At 41.1% G+C, this 496-nt stretch overlaps 1 pseudogene; it reads right to left on the bottom strand.

Moving 5' to 3' along the window:
* On the bottom strand, positions 1–119 carry LOC112479777 (annotated as a pseudogene).
* Between the last annotated feature and the right edge of the window lie 377 nt (positions 120–496).

The following is a 496-nucleotide window of genomic DNA, read 5'->3' as shown; positions in this document are numbered from 1 at the left end:
TGCCTACAGCACCTGATCTTCCTAGGTGGTCTCCCATCCAAGTACTAACCAGGCCTGATCCTGCTTAGCTTCCGAGATCAGACGGGATTGGGCTTGTTCAGGGTGGCATGGCTGTAGACAGGACCTTGACTTTAAACTCCAAGAACAAGGTGTGTGTTGCAACCAAAGACCGAGCATAAGCTAATGTCACCAGCAAGGAAGGATAATAAGCAAACGTGTTAATTAAAGCTAATTAGTCTTCTATTTTTATGTCCAATTGTTTCTTAGAACCAAAGAAGCCATTATAGTCCATCGTGTCTCCTGGGAAAGGTATTGTATTTTTGTGTCTGCACGTGGGCTACATTTTCTATGCTACATACTTTATCAGGGTCCTAGACACAAGATTTTTTATGCGGTTACTTGTAATCACGCCTAAGTCTTACACAAACATATGTTTGTCCTTCTTACTAAAAGAATGAATAGAACTCCATTTGTTTCTTTGCATTTCTTCACCAGT

The sequence above is a fragment of the Pteropus alecto genome, unplaced genomic scaffold (genome assembly GCF_000325575.1).
Source record: "Pteropus alecto unplaced genomic scaffold, ASM32557v1 scaffold21, whole genome shotgun sequence".
NCBI lineage: Eukaryota > Metazoa > Chordata > Mammalia > Chiroptera > Pteropodidae > Pteropus > Pteropus alecto.
Note: the sequence above shows the minus strand (reverse complement) of the source record. Positions and strands in the feature narration are given on the sequence as shown.